Raw genomic sequence first — 10,510 nt, forward strand, 5'->3', positions numbered from 1 at the left:
TCCAGCAGCCACTGTGAGATGCCCAAGGGAGGAGGCTGGTGAGGCCATGGAGAGACAACAGGATGCTCCCTCACAGCTGCCACTATTGTTTGAAGAAGAGGAGGAAGAGGAGGAGGAGTTTGGATTTGATATCCCGCCTTTCACTCCCCTTCAGGAGTCTCAAAGCGGCTAACAATCTCCTTTCCCTTTCTCCCCCACAACAAACACTCTGTGAGGTGAGTGGGGCTGAGAGACTTCAGAGAAGTGTGACTAGCCCAAGCTCACCCAGCAGCTGCATGTGGAGGAGCGGGGAAGCGAACCAGGTTCACCAGATTACGAGTCCACCGCTCTTAACCACTACACCACGCTGGCTTGGGACAGGTGCCGGCTCACCCCTTTATCACCCAGAGACTAAGGGTCCTGGTTGTTTTGGGTTGTTTTGTTCTGTGTTCTTCTCTTATGGGGGTGGGCTTTGCCTAGTTATAAACTTGCAGCTGGTTGTATTGTAGCGTTGAGTTTCTGGGAGGAAGGGACAGATGTGGCAGCGGTGAGATCATCTGGGGAGGCTGAGGGGGCCCAAGTGCAGTGGCTCTGGATAAAGAGAGGTGCGGCATGGGAGAACAGGCTATTGAATGCCAAGTAAGCTTTGAATAAGATTTCCCTTGGCTATAATTTGATTGTGGATGAGGAGGCCACCCTGCTCTGCCACACACATCCCGTCTCACCATTTCTTTAGCTTAAGAAAAAATCTTTCCCATTGGTCTCCCTGCTGGCTGAGGTTAACAGGAGTTGTAGCTGAGAACATCTGAAAGGCACCAGATGTTGCGGAAGGTCATCCTTGTTGGATCTCTATGAGCTACACCACAACAACTCTACAGTAAGGACACTCAGTAGATAAACAGTTGTTGCCCTTCCTATAAGATTTGGCTTGTGATGTATATTAGGAACAACATCATATCTCCTGAAATATTTTGGTATTTTGGGCAGGTATTATCGGGCATGAAGGATCTTCAAGCCAATGAACATGAACAGGTAAGAGAAACAGAGCAAGCCATATATGCTAGGAAGATAACAGGAGGTATATCCTGAAATGGGAGAGTAACGGAGGAGAGCAGTTTCATTTACTTTGCTGAACAGTAAGCAAAATGTTTATAAGAAGAAGAAGAAGCAGGGTGATAGATTTGACTTATTGCTTAATATTTTGTTCATCTTTTCAGCCTCAAGGCAATCAATCCCGCTACAGCAGAGCACAGGGAAAAGCAAGACTGAGATTTTTGAACCATGTAACTGCCATTCGTAAGTGAAAAACAGCAATAGCTGTGATTTACTGTGGGCAGAATAGTTCCCCCACACACTGCCTCCAACTATTTATCCCATGTGTTTATCACAATATTTTAATCAAATGATGCAGCCATTGTGGTTTTCTGGTCCCAACACCATTACAATCAGATGCCGTTATGTCTCCATCATTTAATGCAGAATCATATTTCTCAAGCCCTATCTGCACCATTTTTCAGGAGGCTGTTTCACTGGCTCTTTCAAAAGTGGCAACTATTTACTAGTGCCATCAAAAACAGAACTGTAATCCTGATGATCTTCTTGGACCAAGCATTCAGTGGCAAAAAGAATAACAGAAAAGAAATGGAGCAAACAAATAAGAGAAAATAAACATGTAAGTGACTTCATTTACTGTGTGTGATCAAGAACAGTGTCTCCTAATCATAAAACGTGTCCATGTTGTACAAATTCAGCAATTATAGAAACACCACAAAACATAGTTGGTAATTGAATATACCAAAGCAGATTTATTGAGATACAGAAACCCATTGTGTATGTGAGTTGTGTACCAGCAGTGGTGGGGTATGAGGAATGAGAAGCAATGACCACTTCCCACATTAAATGGGGGGGCGCCCTTTGTGTGGTTGTGCGCAGCCCCCTGGACCCTATGCGGCACCATTAGCACAGGCTTGGCTTTGCCTTCCCCAGGTGGGATACCTGGAGGTCTCCGCCTACCTCATCCAGTTGCCCAATCCCGCCTGGGGAGGCGTAACCAAGGTGATCAGGCCAGGTAGGGGGAGGGACCATCCTGCCCACACAATAGGGGGAGGATCTTACCTGGGAATAGTTAGTTGGCTCCAGACCTTCTCCCACCCTACCCACCCTCAGTTAAGACTTCTTTTGCAGATTAGCCTTTTCTCCACAGGTACGCAGGCACTGCTACGTCAAGGTTGCTGTTGAAGGGCCGGAAAGGAACTCTCCTGCATTGGCAGGTTTGCCTTTCCCATAGCAAAACATCACAACTTTGGCAGTATCAGGCCTTGGGTGGAATCCTTTAGCCTGTCTTCCCTAAATGGAGGTGGGCATATAGTGGTGACCCATCCCCCCTTCTCTTTGTGGCACCGATACCAGGGTTCCCCATTAAAGGGGTTGTTTTGAGGGGAGGCTTTGGCCATACGCCTAGAGGTTGTCATTGCTCTCCCCTGCGACGGCGGCGTAATGGTGGCAGACTCTCTCTGTTACCAAAAAGGAGCAATGCAGCAGCGAGCAGCAGCTGCAGATGGCTGGAAACAGGATGTTGATGTTTGTGACTGTTACCATGGGAAGAAGGGGGCAGTCCATTCACTGTACTGAGCACCGGATGTTAGCTCAGTGTATCATATGACCTGTACTGGAAGTACATGGGAGGAGTTACTTTTTCTCTGCTGTAGATGTAAAGAGAGTGCAGACACGTTTCTCTGTACTGCTGCAAAAGACAGAAATAAAAGCATGTAAATATATTTCTGGCTGCCTCTTTCCCCTCCCTGGGGATAGCAGGGAGGAGAGGGGAGGAGTGGTGTGTTCTTCTCACGTTTGAGGAGAATCGCCGAAGAAACCTCACCTGTTTTCCTGCCCGGGAGTCGCAGACGGGGAGGTCAACAAGGATATCAGCCGGTGCCTAAAGAATGGCACATTCCTCTGACAAGGCTTGATTCCAACAGTTTTGAGGGGAGGCTTTGGCCGTACACCTAGAGGTTGTCATTGCTCTCCCCTGCGACGGCGGCGTAATGGTGGCAGACTCTCTCTGCTTGAACATATGTTCTCCAGAGCCAGCCCTTTCCCCCCCCACACACACACTGGATAACCCTGGTGTTCCCAAGATCCCCGACAGGGGACTGGGAGGAATAAACGCCCAATGCCTGAGCCAAGGTCTACTCACATCTGAAACATAATAAAGTTGTGGTCAATTTTAATCCCATAGCGCATTGTCTTGAGTCGTTATTCCACATGGAGGCCACCCAGGGTTTGGGGGACTCCGCCTGTCCATGCAAATGAAAAGCTGCAGTTATACCAAGTCATACCACTGATCCATCCAGCTTAGCACAGCTTTCACTGACTGGCAGTGGCTCTCCATGGTTTCAGAAAGGGATCTCTCTCATTCCTGGCTGATGATGCGAGAGACTGAACCTGGGACCATCTTCCTGCAAACGCTTCATGTCTCCACAGAGACCTGGCTCTTCTTGGGTGCCTGGGTTTTTATAGCTAAATTCACCCTGATTCTTCAAGAAATTAGTCGGTGACCTCACTATGTGCACAGTCAGCGAGCAATGATGAAAGGAGAAAACTCACCGGATGGCTGGCAAACTGCTGGAGGCTGATCTCACTGCCTTTCCCTCTTGGTACCACACAACATCTATGCACAGGGTGGAGTGAAATCTCAGATGGTTGGAGAAGCATGAGCTGTCTCTTCCACTGACATTTGAGGAAGTGTTGAAAAATGAGTTAATGATCTCCAGCTATGTTAGTGGAAATGCAGCAGAACTCGGTTTGTCTCATCGCTGGAAAAATATACTGCCCAGGCAATAAATAATAATCAGAACTATTATGAGTTTATTCTAATACATCATCACTCTTCTGACTTCTGCACTGTCAGGTTGTCCTGCCAAAGAGGCTTTAATTTTACTGTCGCTTTAGAATTTATTTATCATTGTAGTGGAGGTGGGAACTGAGTTTTCTGTGTTTTTACCGCTACGTTAAACATTTCTTCAGCACTCTGTGGCCTCCCTGGCTGCCTGCACTTCCTGATCTGAAAAAACTCATGGGATAAGTTAATTTGTGGTGTCTTTCCCTGAACTGTAACTGAGGCACAGAAAAGCTGTGGAGGCTGCCTCCCAGGTGCCTGAGATTGATGCATTCACTTGTTTTTAAGGGAAGCCCTTCGTTTTACCTTTCTTGAAAAAGAATCCATCCCACACTCATTTCTTTAAAAATATTTCAGTTGTCAGACATACAGTAGGAAGCTTCCTCACCTTCCTATGTTTACAAGAAAGCCCAGCTGAGAATGCCATAGGGTTTTCAGGAAACACAGGCACCCAGGAAGGCTGCAGAGTTCAGATCCCTGGAAAGATTATTTGTAGAATGAAAAGATATATATGGAAAATATTTCAGTTGTCAGACACACAGTAGGAAGATTCCTCACCTTCCTATGTTTACAAGAAAGCCCAGCTGAGAATTCCATTGGGTTTTCAGGAAACACAGACACCCAGGAAGGCTGCAGAGTCCAGATCCCTGGAAAGATGATTTGTAGAATGAATGAAAGGACACTCATAAACATCCCTGAGCAACCCCAAAAATAAAGGAAGTGTGACAATTACCCAGCACTTGACCCATATGAATTTCTCCGTCATTTTTTCTCTTGGATAATGTTCTTATTCAAGATATTTTCTCATTAATTGCTGGATAAGAGTCAGTAAAATACGGTAAATAAATGGGATAAGTTTTCAGTACAGCACTGTCATAAGGAGGGTTGTCCTTCCTTCCTTCCTTCCTTCCTTCCTTCCTTCCTTCCTTCCTTCCTTCCTTCCTTGGTCCATGGCCATAGGGATCTGGGAGGTGGGAGTTTGCTTCCATAATTATTTCACACCAGGACTGGCACACCTGGAGGTAGGGGTGGAGGGGGGGAATGACTTTGTACTTCTTAATAATTGTATGATTGGCATCCATCTGTCTTGGGAGACAATAGAGGAGTGCGCCTTCAGGAGTGAGGTCAAGCTGCTGGAAGGTTGCAGCGCCTGCTGTGGCTGCAGAGACCGATACAGGAGAGACATGTTTTGTTTCAGCTGGGGCAGATCAGGGTGTCTGGTTGTGATGCTGCAGATGTACCATGGTGTTTCTTCTTTCTGCACTCCTCCCAGCAGTCATTTCTCCTCTGGTCACTGCTATGGATAAATGACTTGACTGCCTGCCTCCAGGCACTGTGGTTGTCTGCAAGGAATTCCCACAAGGCGGGGTTGATGTTTCCAGCCTTCATGTCATATTTGCATGTATCTTTTTAATGCAGATACTCAATGGAATAATAGCATTACTTATATACCTATATACTGTTTTATATTATAGTTTCAAGCACCTTTTATTTTATTTGTATTTTCTTTCACCCAGTGCTTATTTTCTAGAAAAAGAGGTGCTGGAAATCACCACCAACACCTCCCTAGTTTGCTTAGAATGTCAGTGGTATCCACCTGACAGGTGCCGGAAGTGAGTTCCAGCTGAAAAAAGCCCTGCTTTCACTTTATTCTTCCACTGAAAATTTTCAATAAAATAAAAATATTTTTCTTTTTTTTTAAAAAAAGACTTTTTTGCTGCTAGGAAAGTGTATCTCTCTCATTTTGAGACATCTCCACTTACTACAGATATTAAAGCATTCTAAAATTATGGGGGCTGGGGGAATTATATGTCAGAGACATTTTAAAGCTGAGGAAAACCCTCCAGGAAATTCTATTCTGCATTATTATAGGATTATGGGTGATCATGTCAAACAAACTACATGTACTTATGCATGTTGACATATCTACTCTGCTAGATTATACATGATTTTGGGCAAACTTCCCAATTCCCGAAGGTTTAACTCTGTTGTAGTGACACTGACATTTAGGTCATTATTTCTAATATAACAATATATTAGGTCATGTATAGAAGACTGCAAATCTGATAATCTGATTTAGGGATTTTATAAAGCAAAAGTGAAAAAAGAAGAAGACCAGAGTTAAGGCTCTTTCATTGTTTTGCGCTCCACAAAATCAGAGAATTGGGAGTTAAGGCCAATGTTTTAACAGACATGCCTTTGTGATCAATGTTGTGCAACATTGGTCTCCCATATTTCTCAGGTATCCCGTGGGCACAGTAAGGTTGGTGAGCCTCACCCAATCACTTTGCCACACTGTTGTAACTAAATGAATAGACTTTGCATGTAGCATCCATTAAGTGCTCCCTTTAGGAGTCCTGACGAAATTTTTGCTTCAAAAGTTTATCCATGCATGCAGTGATTTAATTTCTTGGTAGTTTCTGCCATGGACTTTAAGGGGGGCAGGAAAGCCTTAATAATATTAGAACCACTGCTCAGAATCTCATCAAGCAAGGGAAGGAACAGTACCACTGTACTCTGCCCTGGTCAGACCACACCTAGACTACTGTGTCCAATTCTGGGCACCACAATTTAAGAAGGATGTTGACAAGCTGGAACGTGTGCAGAGGAGGGCAACCAAGGTGATCAAGGGTCTGGAAGCTAAGTCTTATGAGGAGCACTTGAAGGAGCTGGGTATGTTTAGCCTGGAAAAGAGGAGAATGAGAGGAGATACGACAGCCACCTTCAAATATCGTCCCATGGAAGATGGAGCGAGCTTGTTTTCTCCTGCTCTGGAGGGTAGGATTTGTACCAATGGCTTCAAGTTACAAGAAAGGAGATTCCGACCAACCACCAGGAAAAACTTTCTGACAGTAAGAGTTGTTTGACAGTGGAACAGTCTCCCTCGGAAGGTTGTGGACTCTCCTTCCTTGGAGGCTTTTAAGCAGAGGTTGGATGGCCCTCTGTCATGGATGCTGTAGCTGAGATTCCTGCATTGCAGATGGTTGAGCCTTGGGTCCCTTCCAACTCTATGATTCTATGAAATCAATGAAGGGTAGCCTTCCTTGACAAGACCACATCAAGTGCATCAGTAGTTTCCCTCCAAATTGGGAAGCAATGTGTGATACGCAGATTGAAAAATCTCTAGTTGATAGAGATGATAGAAGCATTCAGTGCTGCGCATGATGACAATGACACAAGGAAATGCTAGGGTGTGTTGCCAAGCCCTGTTTCTTCCAGTACGTCATCTGTGTCTTGTCTTCACCCTAAATGAATAGTTGGGTGAATGCCTGAAGTACAGGGACCTTCCTGGGCTCATGGAGGCACCCTGCATTGTTGTTGTTTAGTCGTTTAGTCGTGTCCGACTCTTCGTGACCCCATGGACCAGAGCACGCCAGGTACTCCTGTCTTCCACTGTCTCCTGCAGTTTGGTCAAACTCATGCTGGGAGCTTCGAGAACACTATCCAACCATCTCGTCCTCTGTCGTCCCCTTCTCCTTGTGCCCTCCATCTTTCCCAACATCAGGCATAATTGGTCTAAATCATATAGGGTGCGTCCACAAGTACATGAGGCTCCCCACGACAGACTTTCACTCTCTAGCCCATGGAGGGGATGGTGAAGTACCTGGAGGGGACAGGACTTGGTTCTGATACTCCACTCTCTGCAACCGAGCACCCAAATAAGGCAGTAGATTTCTACATACATTCCATGAGTGTGTGCTTTTCATGTACAAAAAATGGAAAGAAATGAAGTAACCATTTCACCCAACACCCACAGAACTCTGGAGTTTTAATCTTCCACTGAGAAAATCTAAAGCCTTGCCAATATTTCTGCTCAGACTGAGTCCAAAAGGCTTGATTTATTAATGTTTGCTACTTTCTCAAAGTTCATTAGCCTCTCCCCCAATCTTTGTTTAAAGGTCTAACTTTTTATATACCCAACTTTTTCTCTCCATACCTCCTCTGAATATTTTCTTCTTCTTTCATGTTTCCAGTTATTTACCACAACTATTCTAGCCGCAGGCAGCGCATTAAGTACCTGTGATGCCTACATTTTCATCTAATGCTGCCTTGCACATCATTTTTAACAGACAGATCTTAGGATCCCTTCCAAACTCCACTTCTATAATTACTTTAAGGACAGGGAAAACTTCATTCCAAATGTTTTAATCTGCACTTAAATTTGCGTTTATAAATAAAGAGTGTCATTCATATTTGATTGCATAAATGTAAGTTACTGTGTTTAAAAGACGTCAAGACATTTTAAATAAAATGGATACTTTTTGCGAGGTGTAAATCTTCTTCTTCTTCTTCTTCCAGTGGTACCTCTGGATGCGAACAGGATCCGTTCTGGAGCCCCATTCGCATCCTGAAGTGAACACAACCCACATCTGCGCGTGTGCGGGTCACGATTCGCCGCTTCCATGCATACACGTGACGTCATTTTGAGCATCTGCACATGCACAAGCGGCAAAACCCAGAAGTAACACACTCCATTACTTCTTAAAGCACATTTAACCCAAGGTATGACTGTATTATTTAAAATGCATGGATACAAAGTCTTGGGACATTATGTTTGTTCCTGTGTGCAAAGTATTGCTAAAAAGGAGAGGGTTTTGGGAGCAAAGTGAAGGGCAGGAGGGGTCCCCAACCCTTTTCATGTCTGGTGGCTTTCATTTGTAAATGATTCCCTATCCCCACCTACTTTTCTCCACTTAACAAATAAGAATTGAATTCCTGGCTGCTAGGGATCAGTTGATTTCTGATCTATGTCACTTTCTTTGCAATTATTCGCCTGTTTCCACATTATTCTGCAACATCGCTACTGGGTACTGCTCGCTGTTGTTTTAAAGCTGCATAAAGAATTGCATTTCTGATTTTTTTTCTTGCGATGTACAGTTCCAAACACATTTTGTCTCAAAATACGCATTTACAAATGCATTTACCCTGCCATCCAAAGATGCAGAGGGAGAGTTCTGACCTCAGAGGTGGAGATCCTACCTTGGAGGGTCCCTTTCTGCCACTGCAGAAGCTACTGCAGCCCCTACCTGACTAAAGTAGGGCTTCAGAAATTGATAGAGGCAGATAATTTTCATGCCAGTGTCAGACTGGGGGGGGGGGGGAGATACAGTTCTGAAGGATTCTGACCCCCCTCTGGAACAGGGGGTGGAATGGAGCTGGCAAATCTAATTCCCACCTGTTTGAACCAGTGTAGGCAAAAGTATTTTAAACAAAAACAAAAAACAAAAAAAAGCCTGGAAAAGGATGAAAGAGCATGAAAACTCTGCTCTGCCTTCATTTCTGCCTCACATGCCTGAGCCCAGCAGGTCTTGGGCTGGTAGGTCTGCGCCACCACTTGCCTCCCCCTGTAGGATAGCTCTCTTAATATACCTGTTTTCTGAGCTGGAATCTATGGTGCAACATTTGGAGGAAAAGAAAACCACATAGAAGGCTCTGTTTCAAGCCACAGGTTAGCATGGGATATATGGATCATGGTCCATTCATACTGGGATTTGTAAAATTCACATTCCCCAAGCATCCCTGATGATGGTGGTGAAACAGCTGGGGAGATCGGGAGAACGGAAAGAGTGGCAGATGGGCAGAAATATCGGGTGATGGTGGGATGGCTCTACATGTAAACCGAGTCAATTGAAACACCCTGATATATGACACAAGAAGCTATAAAAATGCTATCTGCAGTGTTGAATCTGGGGTGACTCATGCACACATGCTTACAGTTACCAATTTATTGTATTTTTTAAAATGAATTTGCACCCCACATTTCACTATATGTCCCCAAAGGGCTTATGGGGGGGGGGTGGACTGTGCAATCTATAAAATGTGAAACATCACAAAATAGATAGCAGGTTTTTAAATGGTGGTTGAATGGCCATCTGCCAGGGATTATTTAGCTATGATACCTGCATAGATGGTCCTTTAGGCCCCTTCCAACTTGATGGTTCTGTGAAAGTAGTACTTGCAGTGCAAAAGCTTCCTGAAAGAAAAGTGTTTTAACCCAGCCCTTGAAACCCGGTGTCTGTCTGATTTCCGAATGTTGGGAGTTCCATAGAGCTTGGCTTACTACACTGAAGCCATGACTCATCATGGACTTAAATTGTGCTTCTCATCCATGGGGGACCTTCTAATACAGCTTCCCCACCCACAGATGATCTCAGTTACCGGTTTGGGACATATGGGCAAGGCAGTCCTTAAGTGATGGATGTGCCTATATGAGCCAGCCCAGCAGTTTGGACTGAAGCAAAACAGAAAGCTGTGCCTAAAAAGAGCTTCTTTGATGCCCGTCAAAGGAGACATTTTTGAGCAGGTACTTGATTGCCATTTATTAAGCTTGGCTGCATCGATTCTGCCAAGTTCCAGGCAGATGGCCCAGGTATCCTCTGGGGGGCCATTTCAATCCAGATGATCAGGTGTTGTTTATATTTACAGAAGAGTTCAGATGAAAATAAAACCGCTCAGCCTATCCGTTATCAGCCGCCTCCGATCTGCTCTTGTTGCGCAGGTGGCAGCTATGAAATAGTTGAGTAGCAAGGCAGGGAAGGAGGTGTGAGATTTTTAATGTCAATGTACTTGCAGTGGGATACTTTAGATCTTTAAACGGTATTTGTGGAAGGGAAGATGAATTAACGAAAACAT

The 10,510-nt window shown here is 44.7% G+C and overlaps 1 long non-coding RNA gene across 1 annotated transcript; it reads right to left on the minus strand.

Moving 5' to 3' along the window:
- Positions 1-2,996: 2,996 nt before the first annotated feature.
- LOC309369388 lies at positions 2,997-4,526 on the minus strand. Its single transcript, XR_014168080.1, has 3 exons — positions 4,436-4,526; positions 4,266-4,354; positions 2,997-4,042 (listed from the first exon to the last, which is right to left on the minus strand). It is a non-coding gene; the product is annotated as an uncharacterized lncRNA (long non-coding RNA).
- Positions 4,527-10,510: the final 5,984 nt, after the last annotated feature.

The sequence above is a fragment of the Podarcis melisellensis genome (genome assembly GCF_964234715.1).
Source record: "Podarcis melisellensis genome assembly, chromosome: 4".
NCBI lineage: Eukaryota > Metazoa > Chordata > Lepidosauria > Squamata > Lacertidae > Podarcis > Podarcis melisellensis.